The sequence below is a fragment of the Chionomys nivalis genome, unplaced genomic scaffold, assembly GCF_950005125.1.
Source record: "Chionomys nivalis unplaced genomic scaffold, mChiNiv1.1 scaffold_29, whole genome shotgun sequence".
Lineage (NCBI taxonomy): Eukaryota > Metazoa > Chordata > Mammalia > Rodentia > Cricetidae > Chionomys > Chionomys nivalis.
Window position 1 is genome coordinate 328,979 of NW_026646888.1, and position 8,036 is coordinate 337,014.

The following is an 8,036-nucleotide window of genomic DNA, read 5'->3' on the forward strand; positions in this document are numbered from 1 at the left end:
ATTGTGGAAGTGAGTACTGTGAGACCCACTTCAACCTGAAAGACTCATTATTCTGGGCAACAGCAGCCATTGAGAAATAATTAGTATCTTTTAAAACACTTATGGACAAAGAGGAGCTTTGCCATTTTAGTGGATTGATGAATTTGATATTGTTAGCAAATATAAAGTGGGAAGAATAGCTGGCATTCACCATCCCCACAGCTATCAAATATAGGAGCTGGTAACAACAGAAATGGTGGAACCGCAGGACATTTGAAGGAAAACTTTTTTGTATGACAGAGGTCTTAGTTGCTTTGGAAACATATTTACCAAAAGAAAATGTCCTACCTCTCCAGATTCCATCTTCCGGAAATGTTCAGGTGCAAAAAGCCTGTTGAACAGTTGTGGAGACCAGGAGCTGAACTGTCCTCCTCAGGCACTGTGAGGATAATAAACCCACCTTCATGGAAGACTAGTGCTTTGAGTGGAACAGAGTTGCTACCCAACGAACCAAGGCTTTGTGACATCACCAAGGCTCTACTTATGTCAGAAATCCCCTCACAAGCTTGTTACTTCCCTATTTACCCACAGAAACATCCAGCATTCAGCTCCTCAAAAGCTGTATACAGCCACCAGGGGACCCAAAATAAGCCCCCACTCATCTTCCCAATTACGCAAGTCACACTCTTGCCCAAGCAACTCAATCCCTGTATCTTATTTTTCTGAAAAAGTCTTTGGTGTCTGAGTCAAGAAATCACATGAAAGTTTTTTTTTCTTAGATCGCATCTCTCCATTGGTTATCTTCTATTGATTTTTTCTTCCTTCATAAATATTAAATTTCAAATTTCCACTTCCTTTCCTCCTCCCCCTAACTACTCACGCAACCACCAATCCTCTCCACACCAATCCATTCCAAATAGAGGGCAGGGTACCTTGACCTGTGTGAAGCCCTTGCCCCCCTCCATCCAGATTGAGGAAGGTATGCATCTACATATAATATGATCGATTAAAGCCTGTATGTGTAGTACAGAAATCCCAGTGCCATTATCATTGGGTTCTCCTTCTGCCCCAATTGTCAGCCACATTCAATGCTTCCACCTTGATCTCAGGCTCTGTCAGTCCCAGCATAGCTGGTTTTGTTGATCTCTCATTAGCTCAGACACAGTGTCTCAGTGGGTGTACCAAGCCCTTGTATTCCTTAGTTCTTTGCTCTTATTCTCTCCCCTTCAGCTCTTCAACTGGAGCTTGGTAGCTCAGTCTAGTTTTCTGATGTGGGTCCTTGTCTTTATCTCCATCCTTTTCCGTACAACAGTTCTATGGTGATATTCAAGATAGTCATCAGTCTGATTATGGGACAAAGCACCCGTAGTGCCTAGGGACTTGGCACAGTGCAGGCACCCACAGCTCACCTGCCCAAGGTCCTCGTTGGTGTCACCCCATGGCTTTCTGGGAACCCCTCTAGAGAGAAGCCTCTTACTAACCCCAGAATGGCACCCTAAAGTTGAGATATCAACAGTGTGTGTGCATTAAGTTATGGGGGTGTGTTTGTGTGTTAAAGACACAATAACAGCAGATGGATTATAATATTGAAATTTCTTCTTATCTTGAGAAGAATACTTGCTACAGAAACACTATCACAGTAGTACTGAGAGTGTAGGCTGTCTCAGCATGGAGAAGTAACTGGAGCAAACCCCTAGTAGTTCAGCTCAGTGGCCCAAGAAAGATGATCAAGGAAAGTCAATGAACTCAGGGATGGAAGTTAAAACTCAGGCTAAATAACATTCCAAATCATTTAGGCGGAACATGAGACACTCGTGCAACAGTCACAAGTGTCTAAAATGCCTGGAACTAGAATCTTAGGGCAGGAGAAGTTGTGGAGCTGAGAGTGCATGGGAAAAACTGACAGAATCTGGCAAAAGACAGGTAAGCGTAACTAGCAAACATCCATGGAAACCATGAATGGGAGAAAACCCTGAGAAGTCTGCACAAAAACATAACATCTTGACAATTCTGAGATTTAATGACAAAGGAGAGATCTTAAATATGTCACTGTCACATGGTGATGATTAACCCACTCCATTGCAGTGTGACCCCATGACATGTTTAAGATACCTGTCAATTCTGTCTATATATTTACAGAGAAATTCACATTGCTTGCACAGATTAACTAGCAGCATGATTTACCACTCAATCAAAGGCAAAGCAAAGAAATCATGGACATGTTGTTGAATGCTGATGATGTTGTTGGGAGCGTTTGTGGGTTTTTTCTTAAAGGGAAATCATTGGTCACACAAATGCATGAAGCAGAGCCTGTCTCTGCCATGTACCTGAAAGCATGAAAAAAATAAACTAAAATAGGTTTTTGTCACATACTGGTAAATTTTGAGCTATGTCCAAATACATGTGTTGCAGGAGCTCTTTCTGCTCCTTCAGGCTATAGCAACTGAGATAAAGGCCATTGGGGTGTGGTGTCTCTCTCTTTCAAAATGGAGCAACTGCCTTCAACTTGCTCTCTTGCATCCATCTCCACATCCAGCTACTAGACTCCTCTCTTCATCCTGCAGAGGGCTGTTGTCTGGCAAGGCAATCTGTAAAATTTGCCCCTTAAAAGAAATAACCATTTTATGAATCATAATTCTAATCTGGTGTGGGAGATTGTTTGTGACTTACACCTTCCTATGTGATGAGAGCAACCAGGGTGTGAAGGGGGTTCTCACTGTTATGTTGCAGAAGCCATGGCAGCAGTAGTAGGAGGCCTCTCATTCTCTGTAAGGAAATCAGTAAACATTGGGGACCAGTAAAAGGATGCCCTGAAACATCAAGGCTTGAGCTTTCAGACCGCAATTCCTCCAGCTAGTTTCTGGGTCACCACAACCTACAAAACCTCCAGAGGACGAAGTATTCAGAACCAGAAGCCTGTGTGGGCCATATCACATAAATTCATAGTGAGTACACCAATCATTTTTTTTTAAATGTACATCCTTTTGTCCCTCCAGAAACATTTGTATTTCCAATAAAGATAACTTGCTGCCTCTTTGGTGTCCTGAAATTGCTCTAAGCTGATGGTGGGGCATTCTTACATACCTTGCTGTGTTGTTGTGAGACCTTAACGGGACAGCAATTGTTTCAGAAATCAAAGGCAGTTAGGTTCAAACCTGTGGTTAGCAGTGTGCAAGACACTTGGGTTGCCTATAGCTAATCTATGGAAAGATGGATTTCCTAAGAAGGGTAGCAGCACACATGGAGGCATGTAGTCTTACCTTTCCAAATGACCCATTTTGTGGCCTTACATCAGGCTCCTCTATTCTCCTCATCTTGGTTTCTTTACCAGAACAGGACAAAAATTAAAACTCAATGTCCTGGACGTGAACACTGAATGAGTTATCTATGTGAGATCACAGTGACAGAGCTCATGGGAATCTGACTCATTGTACAGGCTTGCCAGGCATCAATCTGTAATCTGCCTAACTCTACTGCGCAAGTGTTGTCATGGTTGCTCCTCTGTTCCTCCTCATATGGTTTCCATCTACAGAGAACTCAGAAAAATCCACCCCTGAGAGGGCAAGTTCTTTACAAATGAAAGTTTCTAGAACAGAAGAGACATAGTAGATTTATCTTGGCATCCTGTAGACACAAGACACTGGTAAATGGAAGAAGGGATTGAAGAAGATAGAGACATGGAGGAATGGATAAATTCAATCATTCATTGGATAAGTGAGTGATCCAATGAAAGAGATGGCTAATAGGATAAAATGTGCTGCATGCCCTCTGAAAGTCAGTCCAAATTGAGGGTAGATAAGGTTATCCACTAAGGAGGAAGCTTAGTCCATTTTGCCTTCTTTGTGCTCTAGACCCACCCAGGAGAGTGATGATGAAGTTGAGGAGAAGAAGGGGCGAGGGTACCAGCATGCCATGGTACAAGTTTTCACCCACATTGTAGCCAAATCACCTGACCTGGCACAGGTGACCTACATGCTGGGCCCTGAATGGCAGTTTGACACCTACAACCTTACTAACCAAGTTTTTGAAGATGAAGGAACCAAAACTGCCCTGTTAAAGATGTCAGGATCCTTGCATGATGGGAATCAGGTATCAATATCATACTGGTATCCTCGGGTCTGGTGGGTTTGTGGGGTCTTTGCCACACTTCACCTAACATCACTGATTCCCTAGGTAACTGATTTTATGGAGCTCGGTGCATTCATCATATCTGTGCATGTCACACACCAATGTGATTCAATGTACTAATAGTTTAGCCTGGGTGCGGGTGAGTCTGTTTATGAGTTTTATAGCCCAAATCCCACAGAACATGATCAATGACAAGGGAACAGTGTTTTACAGTTAAGGCAGGCCAATTGTTTAAATGAACTCACAGGGGTTGAATGGCATGCATAAGACCTGTGAGAGTGCAAGACAGAAAGAATCCAGGCATGACAAAATAGGTAGTAGATAGAAGCCTGGCAAAAGTAAGTAGGTAGCCTGAGGTCCACCCCATTGCAGAAGAGCCACTGAGAGGAGACACTTTTCTTTAGGCAGGAGGATCCGGGTCACTCAACATGCTCCAGTGGAGTTCATATACCCAGTGACTTCCAGATGGTATGAATTAAACCATTAATCAAATGAAACCCAATTTTCTTTGCTTCTGAGTACACATTTGTGACCCTTCATGATCACTCTCTATCCTCTTAAGTCCCAACACCTCGATGTCACATCTTTCCATATGACATGTTTTTCCCTCCCACATTTTCCCTCTCTGAGATCCTACATCTTTTTGGCCACTCTCCTCTGTTTCCTAAACAGCCATCTTGTCCTCTTCCACACACTGCATCTCCTTTTGTCATTCCCTCTCCAGGGGGAAAAGACCATAAGTCCTGTTTTGTTTTGAGGCCTGTCTTTCTGTGATGTCCCATGCACCAGAAACTCCATCATTGACCAAACAACATAACAGCTTCACAAATATTTAGAGCAAAAAAAAATTCCATTGGGAAAGATACCAGGATTAATAGAAGACCTGAGGTATTTCTGAAAAAAAGAGTTCCCCAAACACAGTTTTAAGTCTGACCCCCAAAATTTGTGAATTTCACTTTAACAGATCTTCATCAAATCATAGACATAGATATGGAAGTCATTATCAAACTTGATGAAATGCACGGAAGGTTTGGTGGGAACTTGGTAAATAATTTTACCTATCTTTTGGGTTCCATCTTTTTCGTTGTGCTGCACGCTTTTGCCTGCCAAGGAATCCCTGCCTAATTCCAAATTCACCCCTATTGGAGGACATCCTGGCATAATGTGGAGGTTGCTTACAATGTAGTCATCTAGATGGTGGTAAAGGTACACAACTGGATCTTTCTTGTAGGTAATGTAGAAACTGGTCTTCATGGTCTTCACCTCATCTTGGACCACCCCAGTCCACTCCTCCATAGAGCCTGGCATGATGTGGAGGTTGCCTTCAAGGTAGTCAAACAGGAGGTGGTAAACGTACAAGACCGGATCTTTCTTGTAGGTAATATAGAACCAGGTCTTCATGATTGGCACCTCCTCTAGGACCATCCCCTTCCAGTCATCCTTAGAGCCATTTGTGCCCTCAAATGTATGTTTCAATGCTCTGCCAACTATGGTGTTTGAGAGATGAGTGTCTGTCTCCTGAGGAAATGGTACGTTGTTAGGCAGGATCTTAAGGTTTAAAATCCTTTCATCACTGTGAAGCTCCTATCCATAGACACAATCTATCCCATCATACTTCAACAAATAGAGAGAGGGATTTGTTGGCAGTTGATCTAGAATGATGGCTTTCCACTGGGTGACTGGTTCATTTGCTTCCTTCCAGCCGTGAGAAATTCTGCGGCCAACAATATTCTCCAGGGCCTCAAAAGGCCTCCTCAGTATTTGCTTCTGGAGAGATGACCCATTCCTCTTCTGGACATGTGGCATGCATCTCATACTAAGAGGCATCTTCATCATGGCTGTAGACTTACTGAGATAGGCCACTGACCTCCTGGTCCACTGTTTCTTGGATATCTTTCTGTGCTTGGGCTTCATAGCTGCCCACTCTCTAGGTTGAAAGAAATTTCCTTCTTTTAATTCAGAAACCAAGTCGTGGCCTCAACCATGAGTGCCTGCAAGGACAACAAGGGGATTCTATGAGGTCAAGGCTCTTTTCTGGAAGAACTGTGGTGCAGGAGACAAAGATATTGATCAACAGGTTGGCATACCTAACTGTAATTTTCTCTTAAGAAATAAATAGGACAATTTGCAAATTTTTCTCTACAGCTCAGTATATCAATCTCAGAGACACATTCCTGCTGCCCAAAGGCAAATGACCTCAGCTGAGAAACCTACTTTCTGACTGACTAAATCAATGAGAGGAGAAGGTATGCCTATCCCCGAAACGAGTAAGAAAAATCTGAACAGATAACAAAGAATTCGAAGGAAATCCACACGTCTCCTTCAACATCAAGCTAATAGGTATGGGGCTCAGTCCAAGACAGCCTGCCCAAGGTCATGGCACTCCAATCCACTGGCTCTCTGCATTGGGTCTCCTGATCCAGACCCATGTCTATTACATAAAGCCATTCTGTGTCTTCATTTTGGAAGTGAGTACTGTGATACCCACTTCAACCTGAAAGACTCATTATTCTGGGCAACAGCAGCCATTGAGAAATAATTAGTATCTTTTAAAACACCTATGGACAAAGAGGAGCTTTGCCATTTTAGTGGATTGATGAATTTGATATTGTTAGCAAAGATAAAGTGGGAAGAATAGCTGGCATTCACCATCCTCACAGCTATCAAATATAGGAGCTGGTAACAACAGAAATGGTGGACCCGCAGGACATTTGAAGGAAAACTTTATTGTACGACAGAGGTCTTAGTTGCTTTGGAAACATATTTACCAAAAGAAAATGTCCTACCTCTCCAGATTCCATCTTCCGGAAATGTTCAGGTGCAAAAAGCCTGTTGAACAGTTGTGGAGACCAGGAGCTGAACTGTCCTCCTCAGGCACTGTGAGGATAATAAACCCACCTTCATGGAAGACTAGTGCTTTGAGTGGAACAGAGTTGCTACCCAACGAACCAAGGCTTTGTGACATCACCAAGGCTCCACTTATGTCAGAAATCCCCTCACAAGCTTGTTACTTCCCTATTTACCCACAGAAACATCCAGCATTCAGCTCCTCAAAAGCTGTATACAGCCACCAGGGGACCCAAAATAAGCCCCCACTCATCTTCCCAATTACTCAAGTCACACTCTTGCCCAAGCAACTCAATCCCTGTATCTTATTTTTCTGAAAAAGTCTTTGGTGTCTGAGTTAACAAATCACATGAAAGGTTTTTTTTCTTAGATCCCATCTCTCCATTGGTTATCTTCTATTGATTTTTTCTTCCTTCATATAATAAATTTCAAATTTCCACTTCCTTTCCTCCTCCCCTTAACTACTCACGCAACCACCAATCCTCTCCACACCAATCCATTCCAAATAGAGGGCAGGGTACCTTGACCTGTGGGAAGCCCTTGCCCCCCTCCATCCAGATTGAGGAAGGTAAGCATCTACATTTAATATGATCGATTAAAGCCTGTATGTGCAGTACAGACAAATATCAGTGACATTATCATTGGGTTCTCCTTCTGCCCCAATTGTCAGCCACATTCAATGCTTCCACTTTGATCCCATGCTCTGTCAGTCCCAGCATAGCTGGTTTTGTTGATCTCCCATTAGCTCAGACACAGTGTCTCAGTGGGTGGACCAAGCCCTTGTATTCCTTAGTTCTTTGCTCTTATTCTCTCCCCTTCAGCTCTTCAACTGGAGCTTGGTAGCTCAGTCTAGTTTTCTGATGTGGGTCCCTGTCTTTATCTCCATCCTTTTCCATACAACAGTTCTATGGTGATATTCAAGATAGTCATCAGTCTGATTATGGGACAAAGCACTCGTAGTGCCTAGGGACATGGCACAGTGCAGGCACCCACAGCTCACATGCACAAGGTCCCTGTTGGTGTCACCCCATGGCTTTCTGGGAACCCCTCTAGAGAGAAGCCTCTTACTAACCCCAGAACGG

The 8,036-nt window shown here is 43.2% G+C and overlaps 1 pseudogene; it reads right to left on the reverse strand.

Annotated features, from left to right (window-relative positions):
• Window positions 1-5,082: 5,082 nt before the first annotated feature.
• LOC130869076 (spindlin-2-like) lies at window positions 5,083-5,880 on the reverse strand (annotated as a pseudogene).
• Window positions 5,881-8,036: the final 2,156 nt, after the last annotated feature.